The sequence below is a fragment of the Oncorhynchus keta genome, chromosome 24 (genome assembly GCF_023373465.1).
Source record: "Oncorhynchus keta strain PuntledgeMale-10-30-2019 chromosome 24, Oket_V2, whole genome shotgun sequence".
Classification (NCBI taxonomy): Eukaryota; Metazoa; Chordata; class Actinopteri; order Salmoniformes; family Salmonidae; genus Oncorhynchus; species Oncorhynchus keta.
In genome coordinates this window covers 16,946,949-16,974,555 of record NC_068444.1, presented here as the reverse complement: position 1 = coordinate 16,974,555, position 27,607 = coordinate 16,946,949, and the positions used below count along the sequence as shown (strand labels likewise).

Below are 27,607 nucleotides of genomic sequence, written 5' to 3'. Positions count from 1 at the left end.
TAGCGTCTATAAAGCTCTCATCTGTCCCAGAGTCAATGAGTACCCAGAGAGATTTTTACTGGTTCTCCTACAGCAACATGGCATGAAAAGGGATGTGAGTAAGGGGAGAGAAAAGGTTCTCCGTATGGCCCACCAGAGTCCTAGCTCCTACCGGTGAGCCTGGTCTTTTAGTGGACAGGTGGAGATGAAATGACCAGCAGTCCCGCAATACAGGATGCTCTTAGTGTGAAGCATGTATAGCCGTTCAGCTGGAGACAGCCAAGCTCTGCCTAGTTATAGGGGCTGGGGAAGAGGTAAATCGGCAGTCTTTAGAGGCTCTCGGGGAACTCTGGTAGCCTCGGGTTCTCTCGGCAATGGAGCCGTTGGGGACTTCCGGGATACATCGGAGGTGAGGTGGAAACCAATCTCCTCTCCTTCCTTCGTTCCCATAGTCGCCCATCGATCCGAATGGTCAAGGCGATGAATGAGTCAAGATCCGTCGGTAGTTCCGGGCTACAAACTCGTCCTTTACTTCTTCTGATACTCTGTGTAGTAACATGTCGAACAGCCCTTCCGGGTTCCAAGCACTCTCAGCTGCCAACGTGTGGAAATCCACTGCATAGCCTGCCACACTACGGGAGTTTTGACGTAGCTGGAGCAGCTTGCGCACAACAGAGAGCCAAACACCTTCCGAACCTCCTCCACGATCTCCTCCAGACTGAGGCAGACAGCGGATTGTTGCTCCCACACCGCCGTGGCCCAGGCGAGTGCCCTCCTGGACATCAATGTTATGATGTACATTATCCTCGAGTGGCCCGCGGGGAATGAAGTAGGCTGCAGCTTGAAAATGAGGGAGCACTGGGAGAGAAAAGCCCGGCAGGTTCCGGAATCTCCAGCATAGCGCTCCGGAGGAGGTAAGCAGGGTTCTCGGGACACTGTGGAGATCACCATTGTGGTAGACTGCCAAACAGACGACCCACGGAATTGCTCCAGAAATGTGTTAAACGCTCGGTTATGGCGTTTGGCTAAGTTCTGGAACCCTTCTATGAGACAATGGTGGCTCCTTGGGAGGAGAGGGTGTTGCGGAGCTAGTCCGAGTCTGCTGGGTCAGTCATGGCCCGTTCAAACTATCAGGTTTCAGGTATGACAAAGATGCAGACAGTGTCGAATAAACAAAAGTTTATTTCTAATACAGGGGCGGGCAAAGGACAGGTCAAAGGGGGTCAATAATACAGAGAGGATGCAAAGGGTCCAGAACGGCAGGCAGTCTCAGGGTCAGGGTAGGCAGGGGTCAATAATCCTGTGAGGTGGGGCAAGGTATAGAATGGCAGGCTCAGGGTCAGGGCAGGCAGGGGTCAATAATCCTGTGAGGTGGGGCAAGGTATAGAATGGCAGGCTCGGGGTCAGGGCAGGCAGAACGGTCAAAACTGGGAAGGACTAAAACAACAGGAGCAAGAAACAGGCAGGAGCAGGAGAACAAACGCTGGTAGGTTTCACAAACAGACAACAGACAGAGAACACAGGTATAAATACACAGGGGATAATGGGGAAATTGGACGACACCTGGAGGGGGGGTGGAGACAGCCACAAAGACATGTGAACAGATCAGGGTGTGACAAAAGCGGTAAAGAGGTACAAGCTACAGCAGCCCATCAACTGGTTTAGAAAGAATCAGTGAACTTTGCTGAAAGTTTCAGAAATAATTCAATGTTACTGTAACAATACTGCAACCTAAAAGCATAGGACACAGGCTGGCTAAGGTCTTACAAAGTTGAACATCCTCATTGAAATGATGTCACTTGGTGGCTTATGGAGAGTTAGTGTTTTTCTTATCTTTGCCAGTTGGAAGAAATGGTACGCCAACCCAGCTATGTGATTCATGTTTTACACAAGAGATGTTATTAAACTCAACCGTGAAGAGCCTTTTATTCCTGTCTGCACAAATTCCACAATTCACAGCCTCTAATTTCTTTTACGAATATCCAATAAGCATTTGACTTGGGAAAGCTTCCACTTGGACGTTTCCGCCCCCCAAGCTCTAACACGATTCAGTCATTGTTAAATTGTGTTTGTAAAATTTAACATGAAAGAAATCCCAAGAAACTCTGAACATTCCCCAGGCCGTCAGAAAAGATGCAGAGATTCTAAACTTTTGAGATATATATGGATCTGACTTGAGGTCCAAAATGGCCACTGAAGCAATTAAAGCACATGAGAAGCTTTTTAACCACCCGAGGAGCATTGCCAAGGTACAGCCATTTCTCTCTCAGGCTGATAGAGAAACTCATCCTTGATTTTACTAGAGGCAGGCATGACTACTGTAACACTATCCTGCCTGGTCTACCCAAGAAAGCCATTGGTCAACTGCAAAACATATAGAATACTGCAGCACAGGTACTGACCAAGACCAGACAGACAGCACACATTACACCGGTTTTAAAGTCTCTGCACTGGCTGCCTGTGAGTTTAGAATTCATTTTCAGATTATTCTATTGGTTTTTAAATCAATCCATGATTGTGCACTCATGGTCAAACATGCTTTTAAAATGTAATTTATGTACCCGGGAGGTCCCTCAGGACCTCTGGCACTGGCCTTTTAACTATCCCAAAGCTTAAGACCAAGAGGCATGGAGAGGCAGCCTTCAGTTATTATGCCCCCAGCTCTGGAATAGCCTGCCAGAGAACCTGAGGGGGGCCGAAACTGTGGACATATTTAAAAGAGATCTTAAAACACACCTTTTTAGCTTTGCTCTTCCTTAGGATGATTTTTAGAAGTTTAGTTTTTATTGTTATTCTTTTGTTTTTATCCTCTTATGTTTGTTGTGTAGTAAATATTATTTCCATTACTTGTATTTGTTTTTTCCTGTTAATCACATTGTGTTGCAATCCATGTCCGAAATGTGCTGTATAAATAAAAGCTTGATTTGATGAGGATCTTTCAAGGGACATCAATCAATGCTAAAGCCAGCATGACAGGATATGGGTCATTCTATAAACTAGGGCACCAGTGCCGATTTCCTACACTTGACAACTTGTTACAGCTGTTGATAAGTCATTGATAATAAATCAGCCCAAAATGGTCATGTCATTACATTAAGATATAAGGGATCATAGCTACATTCAATCAAATTCACAGGTTGATTTAAAACCCTTTTAACCTTTTATCCTGGTTAATGTCTTGACAGATATGCATTAACAAAAGTGTGTGAAATGAAACCATGTAAGTTGTTATATGGTAGTGTAAGTTACTATATCATGTATTAGGCATTAATAAGTTAAATTAGATACTGAACTGGAACCTTGTAAGTGTCCTGGATCTATCAGACCGTTGTTTGTATAGAGGTCTCAGAAATGCAGTGCAACATCATGTCTCCTTATGTTACAGGGTGAAAACAGTTTATGGACACACAAATCCAAAATAATGTATGCATTGCAAAATAAAATGCTTGAACCGGAAGAGTCAACTCACCTTGACACTTAAAACCTAAATTCATACTATCATTAAATGTGGTGCTTCAATAATTATGCATAATACTTGTTGATGTGCATTTGGTGTTCAGCTGATTAGTTACGCCCTGATATTTTCACATCATCGTCATCTGATCCAGGAAGGAATTTCACCCGAATGACAGTCAAGTGACAAATAGTTGTTGTGATAGCACATCGGATGCAACAAATGCTGGAAAAAAGGTGTTTGCGAGGAATGTCCAGAATATGTTGGTGTCTTATGGCGTTACTCTGGTGAAGACATTTGTACCTGGATCCATGTTGGATCTAATATCCATAGCGAATTAACGCTGATCTGTTGTTTTCTATGTGATTTACAGCAGGGTCTCATTAGATTTAACAGAGAAAGCATCAAGGTAATGAGTTCATGTTTTCATATGTTTTTGTTCCTCAGACTCTGTCCTATTGTGTAAAATAGACTATTGCACAACTGTAACGAGCATCGTCGTAGGTGGAAGGAGGTGAGGACCAAGGTGCAGCGTGGTAAGTGTCCATATACTTTAATAAAGTAATTGAACACTGAAACAATAACGAAAACGGTGCCTGAAAAACACTGAACAGAAAATAAACACCCACGAAACCCAGGTGGGAAAAGGCTACCTAAGTATGATTCTCCATCAGAGACAACTAACGACACCTGCCTCTGATTGAGAACCATACTAGGCTGAACACAAAAACCAACATAGAAAAACAAACAGACTGCCCACCCCAACTCACGCCCTGACCATACTAAAACAAAGACAAAACAAAGGAACTAAGGTCAGAACGTGACAACAACACCCAACCAAATTCCTATTGATTATTCTGGATAGAATGACAAATTACATAGCCTAGTGGTCTTATTCAAAACATCATCTGGTAATGATATAAAATGACAAATACCTTTTGTTTTCCATGTCACACTTGCAATTTTAAACAATACTACAAGGGGCTTGAAATAGCCTACTTGAATTTGAAGCTCAGAAATTCAAGTACTTGAATAGGCCTACCTTGAAAATCTGACATTTCCTCAATTTGGTGCTTCAAAAGTTATTATAAATTGGCTGCAAAAATTACAAGTTCTCCAGCTCCCTTATAATTATCCGTGATTTCATTTTTTATCTGTTTTTGTGACAGATGTGGCCACATTCGTTTGTTTTCCGCAGCTTCAATTGAAGGGTGTTGTGCTACTCTGCTGCAGTAAAACCATGTGCAGTTATTATGAAGATGACAACATCTAATGCTGGCTTCAATTTGGCTTTCCATACAAATCCTTCCATTAAAAAAGGAACATGGTGTTTGGTCACTTTCTCATTATAAAAACAAGTGATGGTGAGATTCCTGGCTTTATCATTTGTGCCTGCATCAGCCACATAGGCTAGAGAAAAATCTCCATGCACCCAATCTACTTAGTCACCATGTCCACATTATTGTTACATATTTCATTATATATCAATGCATTGGCAAGGCCTACAAAATGTATTATTCTTGAAGTGGTAATGGGCTACTTTTATTGGACAGTTGTTGCATGCTTTTTCTTCAGGGGGGGGGGGGGCTCTATATTAGGTCCTACATATACACAATTATATAAATTATACTTGTCACACCCTGGTCAAAGTATTTTGTATTTATCTTCATGTATTGGGTCAGGCCAGGGTCTGGCATGGGGTTTTTGTATTGTGGTGTGTTTGTCTTGGGGTTTTGGTGGTGGTATTGGGATTGTAGCTTAGTGGGTTATCTAGCAAAGTCTATGGCTGTCTGGAGTGGTTCTCAATCAGAGGCAGGTGTTTATCGTTGTCTCTGATTGGGAACCATATTTAGGCAGCCATATTCTTTGAGTTTGTGGTGGGTCTGTTCTGAGTCGGTGTTCCCCTCCCTCCCTCCCTCCCTCCCTCCCTCCCTCCCTCCCTCCCTCCCTCCCTCCCTCCCTCCCTCCCTCCCTCCCTCCCTCCCTCCCTCCCTCCCTCCCTCCCTCCCTCCCTCCCTCTGTTCTGAGTCGGTGTTCCCCTCCCTCCCTCTGTTCTGAGTCGGTGTTCCCCTCCCTCCCTCTGTTCTGAGTCGGTGTTCCCCTCCCTCTGTTCTGAGTCGGTGTTCCCCTCCCTCTGTTCTGAGTCGGTGTTCCCCTCCCTCTGTTCTGGGTCGGTGTTCCCCTCCCTCTGTTCTGAGTCGGTGTTCCCCTCCCTCTGTTCTGAGTCGGTGTTCCCCTCCCTCTGTTCTGAGTCGGTGTTCCCCTCCCTCTGTTCTGGGTCGGTGTTCCCCTCCCTCTGTTCTGAGTCGGTGTTCCCCTCCCTCTGTTCTGTACATCTAGCTACAACAGCTGCTCGACCCCTTGATTGCCTAATTTTTCATGTTTATTGATCACCTGCATGATGGCATTAATTATAAGCATTTAAACTTAGGCCTTGTTGTGCAGGTACAGTTTAAGCATATATTACTAATTCAACCATCTTATGAGGTTTCTGCAATCAACAAAGTTTAGTTAGCCTGTTTTTTTTTTATCTGAATATTTTTTTCATCTCATTATTTTCTCGATCCCAAAAGGTTTATCAGAACATAACAATTGGGCCTGTTTGAAACCTCAGCCATGCGTTGATGCCAGACAGTGTTACTTCATCCTAACAACTGCAGATGCAAGAGAAAAAGACAAACTGATAACAGGAAGGTAAATATTTGTCTCTAGACATCAAAATTCCAGTGGGGAAATCTGATGGGGAAGCAGCTTTGAATTTCACGCTCTTTAAATTACACTTCCTGTGATGTCTCCTCACTGACCTCGACGGAAGAGAATTGCCATTATAATAGCACACAACAGCCACAATGGCACACTTATAGGGGTAGAATGAAAAGGGCCAATTCTCCATTCCAGCGGTTGGTGATCCGGATAATTGCCATGAAATAGGTGGACGACGAATGCTTTTGGAAGTCTAGCAGAGTGGGGTCAGCCTGTCCCGTTGTGGAGGAGCCAGACATATTGAGAAATCTCATAGGCTGACCTGAGGCCAGTGAGTGTCCTCCCTCCCCAACTTCATTACCATGGCAATCACTTTCTGCTGTACTGGCTTCATATGGCTATTTGATCCTGATTGGATACTGGATTGGATTCTGATCTCTTTTTTTGCAAAGCCTCCCTGACACTTCATATTTACAAAATAGACATCTTCATGAAGCCAAAGTGGAAGAGGACTTGGCTGTGTAACAATGACAATTTCTGTAAAGTGTGAATATCCCAAATCTACAAGTGGAGAACAACAACACTAGGTGAGCAATTTGCATAAAGGAAAGAGGACAACCAGAGTATTTCAGTATTCTATCTGTTTAACGTAGTCTTAAACTTGAAGAGAATCTTAACATTGAAGTTTCATACCAATATGAAAGGTTCATGCGTCCTATTGGCAGAAAATGATGGGGGGAAGGAAATCACATTAATAATAATAAAATAAAAACATTTGGTTTGCACATCACAAGAGCACTTTATGGTGCATGTTTACACATTACTGGCAAATAACTGTGGTGAGCCTTTAAGAACATTTGGCAACTCACTTCTAACGCACACCAATTCATATGCCTCTCTGTGTTGTTAGTGATAATACAGAGTTCTCCAGGACGATAGCATGTTGCACTGATGTTTCCCACAGTCTTCCCAGACAGCCATTTAGTCCCTGTACATGGGTCCGTCCTTCTGAGATTTGACACCTCCCCCCTCCCCCCACAAGCCAATATATAGAATAACTTCCCATATGGAGGGGGGTGACAGGTGATTCAGGTGATTCCAGTGGCCTGTTCAGGTGATTCCAAGGGCCTGTGACTGACGAACCCTAAACAATTACTAGAAAGTTAGGTTGCTAATTTAATACCGCAGCAACGGTGTTTCAGAACACAGTGTTTTTACTGCTATGGACAACATCATAAGTGACCTGGACACTAGGTTCCTCAACACAGTGTTTTTACTGCTATGAACAACATCATAAGTGACTTGGACACTAGGTTCCAGAACACAGTGTTTTTACTGCTATGGACAACATCATAAGTGACTTGGACACTAGGTTCCTCAACACAGTGTTTTTTACTGCTATGAACAACATCATAAGTGACTTGGACACTAGGTTCCTCAACACAGTGTTTTTACTGCTATGGACAACATCATAAGTGACTTGGACACTAGGTTCCTCAACACAGTGTTTTTACTGCTATGGACAACATCATAAGTGACTTGGACACTAGGTTCCTCAACACAGTGTTTTTACTGCTATGGACAACATCATAAGTGACTTGGACACTAGGTTCCTCAACACAGTGTTTTTTACTGCTATGAACAACATCATAAGTGACTTGGACACTAGGTTCCTCAACACAGTGTTTTTTACTGCTATGGACAACATCATAAGTGACTTGGGTTCCTCACACTGTTTTTAGGTTCCACTCAACACAGTGTTTTTACTGCTATGGACAACATCATAAGTGACTTGGACACTAGGTTCCTCAACACAGTGTTTTTTACTGCTATGGACAACATCATAAGTGACTTGGACACTAGGTTCCTCAACACAGTGTTTTTTACTGCTATGGACAACATCATAAGTGACTTGGACACTAGGTTCCAGAACACAGTGTTTTTTACTGCTATGGACAACATCATAAGTGACCTGGACACTAGGTTCCTCAACACAGTGTTTTTACTGCTATGAACAACATCATAAGTGACTTGGACACTAGGTTCCAGAACACAGTGTTTTTACTGCTATGGACAACATCATAAGTGACTTGGACACTAGGTTCCTCAACACAGTGTTTTTTACTGCTATGAACAACATCATAAGTGACTTGGACACTAGGTTCCTCAACACAGTGTTTTTACTGCTATGGACAACATCATAAGTGACTTGGACACTAGGTTCCTCAACACAGTGTTTTTACTGCTATGGACAACATCATAAGTGACTTGGACACTAGGTTCCTCAACACAGTGTTTTTACTGCTATGGACAACATCATAAGTGACTTGGACACTAGGTTCCTCAACACAGTGTTTTTACTGCTATGAACAACATCATAAGTGACTTGGACACTAGGTTCCTCAACACAGTGTTTTTACTGCTATGAACAACATCATAAGTGACTTGGACTTGGACACTAGGTTCCTCAACACAGTGTTTTTACTGCTATGGACAACATCATAAGTGACTTGGACACTAGGTTCCTCAACACAGTGTTTTTACTGCTATGAACAACATCATAAGTGACTTGGACACTAGGTTCCTCAACACAGTGTTTTTACTGCTATGGACAACATCATAAGTGACTTGGACACTAGGTTCCTCAACACAGTGTTTTTACTGCTATGGACAACATCATAAGTGACTTGGACACTAGGTTCCTCAACACAGTGTTTTTACTGCTATGGACAACATCATAAGTGACTTGGACACTAGGTTCCTCAACACAGTGTTTTTACTGCTATGAACAACATCATAAGTGACTTGGACACTAGGTTCCTCAACACAGTGTTTTTACTGCTATGGACAACATCATAAGTGACTTGGACACTAGGTTCCTCAACACAGTGTTTTTACTGCTATGGACAACATCATAAGTGACTTGGACACTAGGTTCCTCAACACAGTGTTTTTACTGCTATGGACAACATCATAAGTGACTTGGACACTAGGTTCCTCAACACAGTGTTTTTACTGCTATGGACAACATCATAAGTGACTTGGACACTAGGTTCCTCAACACAGTGTTTTTACTGCTATGGACAACATCATAAGTGACTTGGACACTAGGTTCCTCAACACAGTGTTTTTACTGCTATGGACAACATCATAAGTGACTTGGACACTAGGTTCCTCAACACAGTGTTTTTACTGCTATGGACAACATCATAAGTGACTTGGACACTAGGTTCCAGAACACAGTGTTTTTACTGCTATGGACAACATCATAAGTGACTTGGACACTAGGTTCCAGAACACAGTGTTTTTTACTGCTATGGACAACATCATAAGTGACCTGGACACTAGGTTCCTCAACACAGTGTTTTTACTGCTATGGACAACATCATAAGTGACTTGGACACTAGGTTCCTCAACACAGTGTTTTTACTGCTATGGACAACATCATAAGTGACTTGGACACTAGGTTCCTCAACACAGTGTTTTTTACTGCTATGGACAACATCATAAGTGACTTGGACACTAGGTTCCTCAACACAGTGTTTTTACTGCTATGGACAACATCATAAGTGACTTGGACACTAGGTTCCAGAACACAGTGTTTTTACTGCTATGGACAACATCATAAGTGACTTGGACACTAGGTTCCAGAACACAGTGTTTTTACTGCTATGACACAACATCATAAGTGACCTGGACACTAGGTTCCTCAACACAGTGTTTTTACTGCTATGGACAACATCATAAGTGACTTGGACACTAGGTTCCAGAACACAGTGTTTTTACTGCTATGGACAACATCATAAGTGACTTGGACACTAGGTTCCTCAACACAGTGTTTTTTACTGCTATGGACAACATCATAAGTGACTTGGACACTGGTTCCTCAACACAGTGTTTTTACTGTTGGACAACATCATAAGTGACTTGGACACTAGGTTCCTCAACACAGTTTTTTACTGCTATGGACAACATCATAAGTGACTTGGACACTAGGTTCCTCAACACAGTGTTTTTTACTGCTATGGACAACATCATAAGTGACTTGGACACTAGGTTCCTCAACACAGTGTTTTTACTGCTATGGACAACATCATAAGTGACTTGGACACTAGGTTCCTCAACACAGTGTTTTTACTGCTATGGACAACATCATAAGTGACTTGGACACTAGGTTCCTCAACACAGTGTTTTTACTGCTATGGACAACATCATAAGTGACTTGGACACTAGGTTCCTCAACACAGTGTTTTTTACTGCTATGGACAACATCATAAGTGACTTGGACACTAGGTTCCAGAACACAGTGTTTTTACTGCTATGGACAACATCATAAGTGACTTGGACACTAGGTTCCAGAACACAGTGTTTTTTACTGCTATGAACAACATCATAAGTGACTTGGACACTAGGTTCCAGAACACAGTGTTTTTACTGCTATGGACAACATCATAAGTGACTTGGACACTAGGTTCCAGAACACAGTGTTTTTTACTGCTATGGACAACATCATAAGTGACCTGGACACTAGGTTCCTCAACACAGTGTTTTTACTGCTATGGACAACATCATAAGTGACTTGGACACTAGGTTCCTCAACACAGTGTTTTTACTGCTATGGACAACATCATAAGTGACTTGGACACTAGGTTCCTCAACACAGTGTTTTTTACTGCTATGGACAACATCATAAGTGACTTGGACACTAGGTTCCTCAACACAGTGTTTTTACTGCTATGGACAACATCATAAGTGACTTGGACACTAGGTTCCAGAACACAGTGTTTTTACTGCTATGGACAACATCATAAGTGACTTGGACACTAGGTTCCAGAACACAGTGTTTTTTACTGCTATGAACAACATCATAAGTGACCTGGACACTAGGTTCCTCAACACAGTGTTTTTACTGCTATGGACAACATCATAAGTGACTTGGACACTAGGTTCCAGAACACAGTGTTTTTACTGCTATGGACAACATCATAAGTGACTTGGACACTAGGTTCCTCAACACAGTGTTTTTACTGCTATGGACAACATCATAAGTGACTTGGACACTAGGTTCCTCAACACAGTGTTTTTTACTGCTATGGACAACATCATAAGTGACTTGGACACTAGGTTCCTCAACACAGTGTTTTTACTGCTATGGACAACATCATAAGTGACTTGGACACTAGGTTCCTCAACACAGTGTTTTTTACTGCTATGGACAACATCATAAGTGACTTGGACACTAGGTTCCTCAACACAGTGTTTTTACTGCTATGGACAACATCATAAGTGACTTGGACACTAGGTTCCTCAACACAGTGTTTTTACTGCTATGGACAACATCATAAGTGACCTGGACACTAGGTTCCTCAACACAGTGTTTTTACTGCTATGGACAACATCATAAGTGACTTGGACACTAGGTTCCTCAACACAGTGTTTTTTACTGCTATGGACAACATCATAAGTGACTTGGACACTAGGTTCCTCAACACAGTGTTTTTTACTGCTATGGACAACATCATAAGTGACTTGGACACTAGGTTCCTCAACACAGTGTTTTTTACTGCTATGGACAACATCATAAGTGACCTGGACACTAGGTTCCTCAACACAGTGTTTTTTACTGCTATGAACAACATCATAAGTGACTTGGACACTAGGTTCCAGAACACAGTGTTTTTTACTGCTATGAACAACATCATAAGTGACCTGGACACTAGGTTCCTCAACACAGTGTTTTTACTGCTATGGACAACATCATAAGTGACTTGGACACTAGGTTCCAGAACACAGTGTTTTTACTGCTATGGACAACATCATAAGTGACTTGGACACTAGGTTCCTCAACACAGTGTTTTTTACTGCTATGGACAACATCATAAGTGACTTGGACACTAGGTTCCTCAACACAGTGTTTTTACTGCTATGGACAACATCATAAGTGACTTGGACACTAGGTTCCTCAACACAGTGTTTTTACTGCTATGGACAACATCATAAGTGACTTGGACACTAGGTTCCTCAACACAGTGTTTTTTACTGCTATGGACAACATCATAAGTGACTTGGACACTAGGTTCCTCAACACAGTGTTTTTTACTGCTATGGACAACATCATAAGTGACTTGGACACTAGGTTCCTCAACACAGTGTTTTTTACTGCTATGGACAACATCATAAGTGACTTGGACACTAGGTTCCTCAACACAGTGTTTTTACTGCTATGGACAACATCATAAGTGACCTGGACACTAGGTTCCTCAACACAGTGTTTTTTACTGCTATGGACAACATCATAAGTGACTTGGACACTAGGTTCCTCAACACAGTGTTTTTTACTGCTATGGACAACATCATAAGTGACTTGGACACTAGGTTCCTCAACACAGTGTTTTTTACTGCTATGGACAACATCATAAGTGACTTGGACACTAGGTTCCTCAACACAGTGTTTTTTACTGCTATGGACAACATCATAAGTGACCTGGACACTAGGTTCCTCAACACAGTGTTTTTTACTGCTATGAACAACATCATAAGTGACTTGGACACTAGGTTCCAGAACACAGTGTTTTTTACTGCTATGGACAACATCATAAGTGACTTGGACACTAGGTTCCAGAACACAGTGTTTTTTACTGCTATGAACAACATCATAAGTGACTTGGACACTAGGTTCCTCAACACAGTGTTTTTACTGCTATGGACAACATCATAAGTGACTTGGACACTAGGTTCCAGAACACAGTGTTTTTTACTGCTATGAACAACATCATAAGTGACTTGGACACTAGGTTCCTCAACACAGTGTTTTTTACTGCTATGGACAACATCATAAGTGACTTGGACACTAGGTTCCTCAACACAGTGTTTTTACTGCTATGAACAACATCATAAGTGACTTGGGTTCCACACAGTAGGTTCCTCAACACAGTGTTTTTTACTGCTATGAACAACATCATAAGTGACTTGGACACTAGGTTCCAGAACACAGTGTTTTTTACTGCTATGAACAACATCATAAGTGACTTGGACACTAGGTTCCTCAACACAGTGTTTTTACTGCTATGGACAACATCATAAGTGACTTGGACACTAGGTTCCAGAACACAGTGTTTTTTACTGCTATGAACAACATCATAAGTGACTTGGACACTAGGTTCCTCAACACAGTGTTTTTTACTGCTATGGACAACATCATAAGTGACTTGGACACTAGGTTCCTCAACACAGTGTTTTTTACTGCTATGAACAACATCATAAGTGACTTGGACACTAGGTTCCAGAACACAGTGTTTTTTACTGCTATGAACAACATCATAAGTGACTTGGACACTAGGTTCCTCAACACAGTGTTTTTTACTGCTATGAACAACATCATAAGTGACTTGGACACTAGGTTCCAGAACACAGTGTTTTTTACTGCTATGAACAACATCATAAGTGACTTGGACACTAGGTTCCAGAACACAGTGTTTTTTACTGCTATGAACAACATCATAAGTGACTTGGACACTAGGTTCCAGAACACAGTGTTTTTTACTGCTATGAACAACATCATAAGTGACTTGGACACTAGGTTCCTCAACACAGTGTTTTTTACTGCTATAGGACAACATCATAAGTGACTTGGACACTAGGTTCCAGAACACAGTGTTTTTTACTGCTATGAACAACATCATAAGTGACTTGGACACTAGGTTCCTCAACACAGTGTTTTTTACTGCTATGGACAACATCATAAGTGACTTGGACACTAGGTTCCTCAACACAGTGTTTTTACTGCTATGGACAACATCATAAGTGACTTGGACACTAGGTTCCTCAACACAGTGTTTTTACTGCTATGGACAACATCATAAGTGACCTGGACACTAGGTTCCAGAACACAGTGTTTTTTACTGCTATGAACAACATCATAAGTGACTTGGACACTAGGTTCCAGAACACAGTGTTTTTTACTGCTATGAACAACATCATAAGTGACTTGGACACTAGGTTCCTCAACACAGTGTTTTTTACTGCTATAGTACAACATCATAAGTGACTTGGACACTAGGTTCCAGAACACAGTGTTTTTTACTGCTATGAACAACATCATAAGTGACTTGGACACTAGGTTCCTCAACACAGTGTTTTTTACTGCTATGGACAACATCATAAGTGACTTGGACACTAGGTTCCTCAACACAGTGTTTTTACTGCTATGGACAACATCATAAGTGACTTGGACACTAGGTTCCTCAACACAGTGTTTTTACTGCTATGGACAACATCATAAGTGACTTGGACACTAGGTTCCTCAACACAGTGTTTTTTACTGCTATGGACAACATCATAAGTGACTTGGACACTAGGTTCCTCAACACAGTGTTTTTACTGCTATGAACAACATCATAAGTGACTTGGACACTAGGTTCCTCAACACAGTGTTTTTTACTGCTATGGACAACATCATAAGTGACTTGGACACTAGGTTCCTCAACACAGTGTTTTTTACTGCTATGGACAACATCATAACTGACTTGGACACTAGGTTCCTCAACACAGTGTTTTTTACTGCTATGGACAACATCATAAGTGACTTGGACACTAGGTTCCTCAACACAGTGTTTTTTACTGCTATGGACAACATCATAAGTGACTTGGACACTAGGTTCCTCAACACAGTGTTTTTTACTGCTATGGACAACATCATAAGTGACCTGGACACTAGGTTCCTCAACACAGTGTTTTTTACTGCTATGAACAACATCATAAGTGACTTGGACACTAGGTTCCAGAACACAGTGTTTTTTACTGCTATGGACAACATCATAAGTGACTTGGACACTAGGTTCCAGAACACAGTGTTTTTTACTGCTATGAACAACATCATAAGTGACTTGGACACTAGGTTCCTCAACACAGTGTTTTTACTGCTATGGACAACATCATAAGTGACTTGGACACTAGGTTCCAGAACACAGTGTTTTTTACTGCTATGAACAACATCATAAGTGACTTGGACACTAGGTTCCTCAACACAGTGTTTTTTACTGCTATGAACAACATCATAAGTGACTTGGACACTAGGTTCCAGAACACAGTGTTTTTTACTGCTATGAACAACATCATAAGTGACTTGGACACTAGGTTCCTCAACACAGTGTTTTTTACTGCTATGAACAACATCATAAGTGACTTGGACACTAGGTTCCAGAACACAGTGTTTTTTACTGCTATGAACAACATCATAAGTGACTTGGACACTAGGTTCCAGAACACAGTGTTTTTTACTGCTATGAACAACATCATAAGTGACTTGGACACTAGGTTCCTCAACACAGTGTTTTTTACTGCTATAGGACAACATCATAAGTGACTTGGACACTAGGTTCCAGAACACAGTGTTTTTTACTGCTATGAACAACATCATAAGTGACTTGGACACTAGGTTCCTCAACACAGTGTTTTTTACTGCTATGGACAACATCATAAGTGACTTGGACACTAGGTTCCTCAACACAGTGTTTTTACTGCTATGGACAACATCATAAGTGACTTGGACACTAGGTTCCTCAACACAGTGTTTTTTACTGCTATGGACAACATCATAAGTGACCTGGACACTAGGTTCCAGAACACAGTGTTTTTTACTGCTATGAACAACATCATAAGTGACTTGGACACTAGGTTCCAGAACACAGTGTTTTTTACTGCTATGAACAACATCATAAGTGACTTGGACACTAGGTTCCTCAACACAGTGTTTTTTACTGCTATAGGACAACATCATAAGTGACTTGGACACTAGGTTCCAGAACACAGTGTTTTTTACTGCTATGAACAACATCATAAGTGACTTGGACACTAGGTTCCTCAACACAGTGTTTTTTACTGCTATGGACAACATCATAAGTGACTTGGACACTAGGTTCCTCAACACAGTGTTTTTACTGCTATGGACAACATCATAAGTGACTTGGACACTAGGTTCCTCAACACAGTGTTTTTACTGCTATGGACAACATCATAAGTGACTTGGACACTAGGTTCCTCAACACAGTGTTTTTTACTGCTATGGACAACATCATAAGTGACTTGGACACTAGGTTCCTCAACACAGTGTTTTTACTGCTATGAACAACATCATAAGTGACTTGGACACTAGGTTCCTCAACACAGTGTTTTTTACTGCTATGGACAACATCATAAGTGACTTGGACACTAGGTTCCTCAACACAGTGTTTTTTACTGCTATGGACAACATCATAACTGACTTGGACACTAGGTTCCTCAACACAGTGTTTTTTACTGCTATGGACAACATCATAAGTGACTTGGACACTAGGTTCCTCAACACAGTGTTTTTTACTGCTATGGACAACATCATAAGTGACTTGGACACTAGGTTCCTCAACACAGTGTTTTTACTGCTATGGACAACATCATAAGTGACTTGGACACTAGGTTCCTCAACACAGTGTTTTTACTGCTATGGACAACATCATAAGTGACTTGGACACTAGGTTCCTCAACACAGTGTTTTTTACTGCTATGGACAACATCATAAGTGACTTGGACACTAGGTTCCTCAACACAGTGTTTTTTACTGCTATGGACAACATCATAAGTGACTTGGACACTAGGTTCCTCAACACAGTGTTTTTTACTGCTATGGACAACATCATAAGTGACTTGGACACTAGGTTCCTCAACACAGTGTTTTTTACTGCTATGGACAACATCATAAGTGACTTGGACACTAGGTTCCAGAACACAGTGTTTTTTACTGCTATGGACAACATCATAAGTGACTTGGACACTAGGTTCCTCAACACAGTGTTTTTTACTGCTATGGACAACATCATAAGTGACTTGGACACTAGGTTCCTCAACACAGTGTTTTTACTGCTATGGACAACATCATAAGTGACTTGGACACTAGGTTCCTCAACACAGTGTTTTTACTGCTATGGACAACATCATAAGTGACTTGGACACTAGGTTCCTCAACACAGTGTTTTTACTGCTATGGACAACATCATAAGTGACCTGGACACTAGGTTCCAGAACACAGTGTTTTTTACTGCTATGGACAACATCATAAGTGACTTGGACACTAGGTTCCTCAACACAGTGTTTTTACTGCTATGGACAACATCATAAGTGACTTGGACACTAGGTTCCTCAACACTGCAAAAAATAAAAGAAGAATTTTCTGCTGTTCTGAAAGTTGGGCAGATTAGTGAGGATAAAAGTCCCTTCTGTGTGCCAACCACTGATCATGGAGTTTTCCAGAGATCTTACACCTGAGTTTCAAAATGAAGTAAGACACCTGAACACTGTATATGCTGCCACTTTCCCCCCTAACCTGTCCCCTCCCCTCTTGGTCTCCTGAATGCAATTTGTAAGACGAAGCTGCAAAGTATTTTTGCAGAAGTGTGCATTGCTTTACGTATATATTTGCACAATGCCTGTGACTGTTGCTTGTGGCGAGAGAGCTTTCAGAAAGCTAAAACTGATTAAAAAAACAGTTTGAGGTCCACTATATCCCAGGACAGGCTTTGCATTCTTGCCATGCTGTCCATTGAAAGTCAGTTAGCTAGAAAGCTGGACTTTAAAGACTTGATTAGTGACTTTGCTAGCAAGAAGGCTCGGCGCTGGGCTCTTGGTGAGTAAGGCTGAGCAAGGGCCAGTGATAACTATTAAATGGCATGGCTGTGGATATTGGATCACTACACACATGATGCCCACAGGCTGAGAACAAGACTGAGAACAAGATATCTCTCAAAGTAATGGCTGGATTGCCATAAAATTGGTTGTGCACAATCAAGACCCCAAGTGGAAGAAACCGATTGATTTGGTGACCTCTTGACCTTTCCTCTAGCGCCACCATCGGGCCTTTTCATTTCCATTTCCACTTTTACAGCTGCTTATTTTCTAGTTGGTATGTATACTTAGTTCAAAAATCTGCTGCTGATTTTATTATTTTGTTTGTTATATCATTCTATAGATGATAATGTTCATTTATTTTAATCGAAGAGGTTAATGTATATTAAAGGTATATTTATTTTAAGTTATTCATTAATGTTAAGAGATATTCCTTACAATAATTTTGCCATTTAATAGTGAATTCCACTGTATGCAGAATGTTGCACAGAGTTATAGTTTCACAGCTAACTGTCAGTAAATATCGTACAGTAAATATTGGACTACAAGAGAGTTGCAAGCCTGCAAAGGTAGAGTTATTTAAAGCTTTGAATGGGTCGATTGGGTTCTGGAGGTGTGTGGTTACAGCAATTGCGCAGGGTTAGTGTGGCCTGTGGTGGTGGTGCCCAAAGGGATATCTTTCATGGGGCCCAAAATCCCTGGCGGCCCCCTTCCTGTGGTTCACAATAGTTATTATATGACTCAGAGACTATTAAATGACCATGTCCTTTCAGTGCATCTAATGTAAAAAATGTGGAAAATAAAAACTATTGTCAGTCTTTCTTCCTGCTGCCTAGACTGTTAGTAACTGAATTGTAATTGTATTGACTGTTTCATGGAAAACATTTCAGTCTTTGTAAAAAGGTCAGGTCATAATAACCTCAGCAAAATGAAGAAAAACACATGGAACATCTTGTTTCTACATTTCATCATCTATAATCACTCACTTTAATTGGGGTAAATAGGTTGCTTTCGGAAGTGTATAAGTACTTGAGAGAGAACATGTGAGAAAATGCCTTTCACAAATGAACATGTTTCACTGGAAAGAAAATGGACTGCATACTGAAAAGACAGCTCCACCAACAAGCCAAACTGTAGAATGAAAAGACAGCTCCACCAACAGGCCAAACTGTAGAATGAAAAGACAGCTCCACCAACAGGCCAAACTGTAGAATGAAAAGACAGCTCCACCAACAAGCCAAACTGTAGAATGAAAAGACAGCTCCACCAACAGGCCAAACTGTAGAATGAAAAGACAGCTCCACCAACAGGCCAAACTGTAGAATGAAAAGACAGCTCCACCAACAGGCCAAACTGTAGAATGAAAAGACAGCTCCACCAACAGGCCAAACCGTAGAATGAAAAGACAGCTCCACCAACAGGCCAAACTGTAGAATGAAAAGACAGCTCCACCAACAGGGCAAACCGTAGAATGAAAAGACAGCTCCACCAACAGGCCAAACTGTAGAATGAAAAGACAGCTCCACCAACAGGCCAAACTGTAGAATGAAAAGACAGCTCCACCAACAGGCCAAACTGTAGAATGAAAAGACAGCTCCCACCAAACAGGCCAGCTCCACCAACAAGCCAAACTGTAGAATGAAAAGACAGCTCCACCAACAGGCCAAACTGTAGAATGAAAAGACAGCTCCACCAACAGGCCAAACTGTAGAATGAAAAGACAGCTCCACCAACAGGCCAAACTGCAGAATGAAAAGACAGCTCCACCAACAGGCCAAACCGTAGAATGAAAAGACAGCTCCACCAACAGGCCAAACTGTAGAATGAAAAGACAGCTCCACCAACAGGCCAAACTGTAGAATGAAAAGACAGCTCCACCAACAGGCCAAACTGTAGAATGAAAAGACAGCTCCACCAACAGGCCAAACTGTAGAATGAAAAGACAGCTCCACCAACAGGCCAAACTGTAGAATGAAAAGACAGCTCCACCAACAGGCCAAACTGTAGAATGAAAAGACAGCTCCACCAACAGGCCAAACTGTAGAATGAAAAGACAGCTCCACCAACAGGCCAAACTGTAGAATGAAAAGACAGCTCCACCAACAGGCCAAACTGTAGAATGAAAAGACAGCTCCACCAACAGGCCAAACTGTAGAATGAAAAGACAGCTCCACCAACAGGCCAAACTGTAGAATGAAAAGACAGCTCCACCAACAGGCCAAACTGTAGAATGAAAAGACAGCTCCACCAACAGGCCAAACTGTAGAATGAAAAGACAGCTCCACCAACAGGCCAAACTGTAGAATGAAAAGACAGCTCCACCAACAGGCCAAACTGTAGAATGAAAAGACAGCTCCACCAACAGGCCAAACTGTAGAATGAAAAGACAGCTCCACCAACAGGCCAAACTGTAGAATGAAAAGACAGCTCCACCAACAGGCCAAACTGTAGAATGAAAAGACAGCTCCACCAACAGGCCAAACTGTAGAATGAAAAGACAGCTCCACCAACAGGCCAAACTGTACACATAAAACAGCTCCACCAACAGGCCAAACTGTACAAATAAAACAGCTCCACCAACAGGCCAAACTGTAGAATGAAAAGAAACTGTAGAATGAAAAGACAGCTCCACCAACAGGCCAAACTGTAGAATGAAAAGACAGCTCCACCAACAGGCCAAACTGTAGAATGAAAAGACAGCTCCACCAACAGGCCAAACTGTAGAATGAAAAGACAGCTCCACCAACAGGCCAAACTGTAGAATGAAAAGACAGCTCCACCAACAGGCCAAACTGTAGAATGAAAAGACAGCTCCACCAACAGGCCAAACTGTAAAATGAAAAGACAGCTCCACCAACAGGCCAAACTGTAGAATGAAAAGACAGCTCCACCAACAGGCCAAACTGTACACATAAAACAGCTCCACCAACAGGCCAAACTGTACAAATAAAACAGCTCCACCAACAGGCCAAACTGTAGAATAAAACAGCTCCACCAACAGGCCAAACTGTAGAATGAAAAGACAGCTCCACCAACAGGCCAAACTGTAGAATGAAAAGACAGCTCCACCAACAGGCCAAACTGTAGAATGAAAAGACAGCTCCACCAACAGGCCAAACTGTAGAATGAAAAGACAGCTCCACCAACAGGCCAAACTGTAGAATGAAAAGACAGCTCCACCAACAGGCCAAACTGTAAAATGAAAAGACAGCTCCACCAACAGGCCAAACTGTAGAATAAAACAGCTCCACCAACAGGCCAAACTGTACAAATAAAACAGCTCCACCAACAGGCCAAACTGTACAAATAAAACAGCTCCACCAACAGGCCAAACTGTACAAATAAAACAGCTCCACCAACAGCCCAAACTGTACAAATAAAACAGCTCCACCAACAGGCCAAACTGTACAAATAAAACAGCTCCACCAACAGCCCAAACTGTACAAATAAAACAGCTCCACCAACAGGCCAAACTGTACAAATAAAACAGCTCCACCAACAGCCCAAACTGTACAAATAAAACAGCGTCACCAACAGGCCCAACTGTACAAATAAAACAGTGTCACCAACAGGCCAAACTGTACAAATAAAACAGCTCCACCAACAGGCCAAACTGTAGAATAAAAACAGCTCCACCAACAGGCCAAACTGTACAAATAAAACAGCGTCACCAACAGGCCCAACTGTACAAATAAAATAGCTCCAACAACAAGCCAAAGCTAATTTCCTTCAACTCTACACATGTATCCATGTCTTCTGTGTGTTCATATGATAAATAGGAGTTGAAGGTTTTTTCTAGTCGGGACCCATATTGACACCATTCTGGTTCCGGATCCAGACCGTTGTCCACCAGTTCAGTATGGGGGTCGGTGACTATTAGTATTAGAGACCACAATGCTTGAGCATAGTAACTGTTCCCCAGTGTGCCATTGGACTTCCTGATGGGTCACCCCCAGGTGGTGAAGGTAGGAAACAACACCCTTTCACTGATCCTCAACACAGGAGCCCCACAAGTGTGCGTGCTCAGTCCCCTCCTGTACTCCCTGTTCACCTAAGCCAAGCAAACCAACTCAATCATCAAGTTTGCAGATGACACAACAGTAGTAGGCCTGATTACCAACCATGATGACAGCCTACAGGGAGGAGGTGAAGGCCCTGGGAGTGTGATGCCAGGAAAATAACCTCTCACTCAATGTAGACAAAACAAAGGAGATGATTGTGGACTTCAGGAAACAGCAGAGGGAATACGCCCTCACAACCCTTTAAAGATGCACATTTAAGAGCATTCTGTCGGGCTGTATCACCGCCTGGTAAGACAACTGCACCACCCACAGGGCTCTCCAGATGGTGGTGCGGTTTGCACAACACACCGGGGGGAAACTACCGGACCTCCAGGACACCTACAGAACCCAATGTCACAGGAAGGCCAAAAAGATCATCAAGGACAACAACGACCCAAGCCACTGCCTGTTCCCCCTGCTATCATCCAGAAGGTGACGTCAGCACAGGTGCATCAAAGCTGGGACCGAAAGAAGCTGATTTTCAGTCTCTCTCAAGGCCATTAGACTGTTAAATAGCCATCACTAGGCAGCTTTGACCCGGTTACGTAACCCTGCACCTTAGAGGCTGCTTCCCAAAATGCAAATGAATTACTTAAAAATCATACAATGTGATTTTCTGGATTTTTGTTTTAGATTCTGCCTCTCACAGTTGAAGTGTACCTATGATAAAAAAAAATTACAGACCTCTACATGCTTTGTAAGTAGGAAAACCTGCAAAATAGGCAATGTATCAAATACATGTTCTCCCCACTGTACATAGACTTGAAATCACTGGCTACTTTAATAATGGAACACTAGTCACTTTAATAATGTTTACATATTTTTGCTTTACTTATCTCATGTATATACTGTATTATATTCTACTGTATTTTAGTCTATGCCACTCCTACATTGCTCATCCTGATATTTATATTTTCCTTAATTCCATTATTTTACTTGTAGGTTTGTGTGTATTGTGTGCGTTGTTAGATTTTACTGCACTGTTGGAGCTAGAAACACAATTTCGCACAACCCGCAATAATATCTGCTAAACATCTGTATGTGACCAATAACATTTGATTTGATGGACATCCTGATACAAACTAGAATCCAACAGTTGTCCTTCTCAGACTTACTGGGGTCATGTATCTGAAAGCAAATAAAATCAGTTGGAGATCTTAATGAGCTCCTGCACAGACGGCCAGATGGTGATTAAAGCGTAATGCAACACTGAGGGAAGTTAAACTATCCTCAGACCTATGGTGCTGACTGCTGAGATTCCTAAACCAGCCAAGAGCACGATAGGAAAATAAAGAAGTACCACAGTGATGTCAAAGTTGACACTTCAGTGGCACAGTGAAAAACTTCATGCTGCATAGATGAGGAAACCACCACTAGTCCTGGCTCCATGTCTTCATCAGCCTGGGTCATTATACCTTGGACTGGAGCTCCATGGAAATGCCTTGCCAAGCCTGAGCATGTAGCGAGAGGGGAAGGAGGCAGAGGAGAGAAGGGTGAGGAGGAGGAGGAGGAGGAGGAGAGGGGGAGTAGGCAGAGAAGAGGGGTGTGGAGGAAGATGAGAGGGGGAGGAGGCAGAGGAGAGGGGTGAGGAGGAAGATGAGAGGGAGAGGAGGCAGAGGAGAGGGGTGAGGGGGAGGAGAGGGGGAGGAGGCAGAGGAGAGAAGGGTGAGGAGGAGGAGGAGGAGAGGGGTGAGGAGGAAGATGAGAGGGGGAGGAGGCAAAGGAGAGGGGGTGAGGGGGAGGAGAGGGGGAGGAGGCAGAGGAGAGAAGGGTGAGGAGGAGGAGGAGGAGAGGGGGAGTAGGCAGAGAAGAGGGGTGAGGAGGAAGATGAGAGGGGGAGGAGGCAGAGGAGAGGGGTGAGGGGGAGGAGGCAGAGGAGAGAAGGGTGAGGAGTAAGATGAGAGGGGGAGGACGCAGAGGAGAGGGGTGAGGGGGAGGCAGAGGAGAGAAGGGTGAGGAGGAGGAGGAGAGGGGGAGTAGGCAGAGGAGAAGGGTGAGGAGGAGGAGGAGGAGGAGGAGGAGGAGGAGGAGGAGGAGGAGGAGGAGGCAGAGGAGAGGGGTGAGGAGGAGGAGGAGGAGAGGGGGAGGAGGCAGAGGAGAAGGGTGAGGAGGAGGAGGAGAGGGGTGAGGGGGAGGAGAGGGGGAGGATGCAGAGGAGAGAAGGGTGAGGAGGAGAAGGAGGAGGAGGAGAGGGGGAGTAGGCAGAGGAGAAGGGTGAGGAGGAGGAGGAGGAGGAGAGGGGGAGGAGGCAGGGGAGAGGGGTGAGGGGGAGGAGAGGGGGAGGAGGCAGAGGAGAGAAGGGTGAGGAGGAGGAGGAGGAGAGGGGGAGTAGGCAGAGGAGAGGGTTGAGGAGGAGGAGGAGGAGGAGAGGGGGAGGAGGCAGAGGAGAGAAGGGTGAGGAGGAGGAGGAGGAGAAGGAGGAGAGGGGGAGTAGGCAGAGGAGAAGGGTGAGGAGGGAGGAGGAGGAGGAGGAGGAGGAGGAGGAGGAGGAGGAGGAGGGAGGAGAGAGGCAGAGGAGAGGGGTGAGAGGGAGGAGAGGGGAGGAGGCAGAGGAGAGAAAGGTGAGGAGGAGGAGGAGGAGGAGGAGGAGGAGGAGGAGGAGGAGGAGAGGGGAGTAGGCAGAGGAGAGGGGTGAGGAGGAGGAGAGGGGGAGGAGGCAGAGGAGAGGGGTGAGGGGGAGGAAAGGGGAGGAGGCAGAGGAGAGAAGGGTGAGGAGGAGGAGGAGGAGGAGAGGGGGAGTAGGCAGAGGAGAAGGGTGAAGAGGAGGAGGAGGAGAGGGGGAGGAGGCAGGAGAGAGGGGTGAGGGGGAGGAGGCAGAGGAGAGAAGGGTGAGGAGGAGGAGGAGGAGGAGAGGGGGAGTAGGCAGAGGAGAGGGGTGAGGGGGAGGACGCAGAGGAGAGGGGTGAGGGGGAGGAGGCAGAGGAGAGAAGGGTGAGGAGGAGGAGGAGGAGAGGGGGAGTAGGCAGAGGAGAGGGGTGAGGGGGAGGAGAGGGGGAGGAGGCAGAGGAGAGAAGAGTGAGGAGGAGGAGGAGGAGGAGAGGGGGAGTAGGCAGAGGAGAGGGGTGAGGAGGAGGAGGAGGAGAGGGGGAGGAGGCAGAGGAGAAGGGTGAGGAGGAGGAGGAGAGGGGTGAGGAGAGGGGGAGGAGGCAGAGGAGAGAAGGGTGAGGAGGAGAAGGAGGAGGGGGGGAGTAGGCAGAGGAGAAGGGTGAGGAGGAGGAGGAGGAGAGGGGGAGGAGGCAGCGGAGAGGGGTGAGGGGGAGGAGAGGGGGAGGAGGCAGTGGAGAGAAGGGTGAGGAGGAGGAGGAGGAGGAGGAGGAGGGAGGAGGAGGAGGAGGAGGAGGAGGAGAGGGGGAGAGAGAGGAGAGGGTTGAGGAGGAGGAGGAGGAGGAGGAGGAGGGGGGAGGGAGGCAGAGGAGAGAAGGGTGAGGAGGAGGAGGAGGAGGAGGAGGAGGAGGAGGAGGAGGAGACAGAGGAGAGAAGGGTGAGGAGGAGGAGGAGGAGAGGGGGAGTAGGCAGAGGAGAGGGGTGAGGGGAGGAGGAGGAGGAGGAGGAGGAGGAGGAGGAGGAGGAGGAGGAGGAGGAGGAGGAGGAGGAGAGGGGGGAGTAGGCAGAGGAGAGGGGGTGAGGAGGAGGAGAGGGGGAGGAGGCAGAGGAGAGGGTGAGGGGGAGGAAAGGGGGAGGAGGCAGAGGAGAGAAGGGTGAGGAGGAGGAGGAGGAGAGGGGGAGGAGGCAGGGGAGAGGGGGGAGGGGGAGGAGAGGGGGAGGAGGCAGAGGAGAGAAGGGTGAGGAGGAGGAGGCAGAGGAGAGAAGGGTGAGGAGGAGGAGGAGAAGGAGAGGGGGAGTAGACAGAGGAGAAGGGTGAGGAGGAGGAGGAGGAGGTGAGGGGGAGGAGGCAGAGGAGAGGGGTGAGGAGGAGGAGGGGGGGTAGGCAGAGGAGAGGGGTGAGGAGGAGGAGGAGAGGGGGAGGAGGCAGAGGAGAGGGGTGAGGGGTAGGCAAGGGGGAGGAGGCAGAGGAGAGAAGGGTGAAGAGGAGGAGGAGAGGGGGAGTAGGCAGAGGAGAGGGGTGAGGGGTAGGAGGCAGAGGAGAGGGGTGAGGGTGAGTGGGAGGAGGCAGAGGAGAGGGGTGGGGGGAGGAGGCAGAGGAGAGTAGAAGGAGAGCGGGAGATGAAGGAGTGGGGTGAAGAGGAGAGGAAAAGGAGATGGGGAGGAAGCTGAGGAGAGAGGGAGGAGGCGGAGGAGAGGGAAGAGGCGGAGGAGATGGGTGAGGAGGCGGAGGAGTGGAGAAGGAAAAGGGGAGGAGGCAGAGAGAGTTGGAGCAGTCAGTGTTCTAGTTAACGTTGGTCAATAAAGAGCGTCTGAGGGAACTTTGTGACATCCCAGCAGCCTACGTTGGCAAAGGTTGGAATCACATTAAATTCACATACGGCTCATTTGCATGCATCTAAAATGGTTCCCGAGTCAGCAGTTCTGCAAGTTTGAAAGATTTCTCAAATATTACGATGGCAGAGAAATGGTTAAGACAAGAAACACCAGATTCCTTTGGAGAAGATCTGGGCTTAGAAGATCTGGGAAGAGAGGAGTAAAGATATATTTTTCAGTCAAGAAACCTTCAGTAAGGACCTTTATTCGTTTGGCAAAATGACAGGCAAAGAACATGGGACAGTGATGGGTACTGGTCCCCAAAATACAGTATTAGGGTCAAAAGACAAGTGTTAATTATTATGCAAATTAATTCAACATGAGCCAATTATCTGCTCTAGCAATTACATGTTGCAAAATTTGCAAATGGTGTGGCAAACGTAAAGGTCAGTTCATTAAAGAAAAAAAAGAAAAAGAAAAACTGACATTGATAACATGCAAGAAAAAACTAAATGTGCCACTAACTCCAGAGTGAATTTTAGACCTTGGGGATATCTATGAATAATTTAATTCTCAAGCAGGACAGACATTCCCACGGTTTGATATCTCGCCATCGAATCATCTTAGGTATTTACACTTCATATCGTTTTGTGACATCAATCTAGACTTGACGTTAACCTTATTGAATTTTAGGGGCTAGAAATGCTGTAAGCAGGACGATTGCCAATGCTGTTGCAAATCCCAAAAGGTCACTCTCTATTGGATATTGGATTAGAATGGTCTGGATATAAGATGGAAAGTCTTCTTCCCCTTGTTGACAGAGACATCAGAATCTCAATAAGCAAACAGTAATATGTAAATTGAGTCAATTTAACAAGATTAACCATCTGGAACCGTCAAAGTGTATCTGTCCAACAAAGATATGGATCCGATGGCAAAAGAGATTGAGTAGATGTGTTGTGAAATTGCTCCACTGCAAGAGATCAACAATATTGGCTATTTCTGTGCACGTTCATTTCACCAGCTGTGATGGTTATCGGAGAGCAAGCAAATAAATATTTTGGACAATCAAGTTAATTTAGAATTGGTTTTATAGAATGGGGAAATGTTTTTCATGATCACTGAATAGAGACTACCTCAATGTGGGTTAGTGGTTAATCAAGCCTTGTGCTAGCATGATTACACCAAGCTCTTTAAAAACACACCCCAACATCGACGGCGTCACACATGTATTGTTTGTGTACAAATAACTGACATTGTTAATTTAACAATGACACTGATCTCTATTCTAAATTCAATCCATTTAGAATAGATCTGGGGGTATAGGTCTCTGAGGGCACTAGTTTAAAGCCTGCAATGACAGGTGCGCTGAGGAGTGGATGCTAAGAAACGCTCA

The 27,607-nt window shown here is 44.2% G+C and overlaps 1 pseudogene; it reads right to left on the bottom strand.

Annotated features, from left to right (window-relative positions):
- Nucleotides 1–27,607, bottom strand: part of LOC118357693 (DNA primase large subunit-like) — a 113,375-nt pseudogene that overhangs the window by 37,682 nt on the left and 48,086 nt on the right.